This window comes from Meleagris gallopavo, chromosome Z (assembly GCF_000146605.3).
Source record: "Meleagris gallopavo isolate NT-WF06-2002-E0010 breed Aviagen turkey brand Nicholas breeding stock chromosome Z, Turkey_5.1, whole genome shotgun sequence".
Lineage (NCBI taxonomy): Eukaryota > Metazoa > Chordata > Aves > Galliformes > Phasianidae > Meleagris > Meleagris gallopavo.
The window spans coordinates 10,072,617-10,073,165 of record NC_015041.2 but is presented as its reverse complement, the minus strand read 5'-3'; positions in this window follow the sequence as shown (position 1 = coordinate 10,073,165).

The following is a 549-nucleotide window of genomic DNA, read 5'->3' as shown; positions in this document are numbered from 1 at the left end:
TGTTTTGGGTTTCTTTTTCGTTTTCCTTACGGATGGTGGGGAGGACTGCAAGGACACCTCGCAGGAGGCAGACGTAAAAAGGAGTCGTGTGAGGAGCCCGCGAGGCGGCAGCCCAATCCGCCCCAGGGTGGGACGCGGCAGACCTGGGACGCTGATGGAGTTACTGTTACCGTGACTGCCCGCCTCGGCGTTCGCGAAGAGACTGTGTCGCAGGAACTGAAACACCGAATGCTGAAAGCGTTGCCGGGGCCAGGGATTTCCAGACGGACTTCACGAAACGGAGTGGCTTTGTAAACAACAATTTTAGACGAGCGTGGGGACAACTACAGATGTTAAAGTGAAGGGTCTTTCGCTGGAAGCTGTTGCTCCCCACCCTCCTCCGGGTTTACTGGAGATATTTTAACTGTGGGTTGCGAAGGACCGGCTTGGAGTGTATCCTCCTCTGAGAGATTTTCTGTTTTTCTCTATACAGGTAACACTGAGTAAACATGCACTGAATAATAGAAGCACTTATATCTAATGAATCCACCGTATTTTTTTCATACTCAC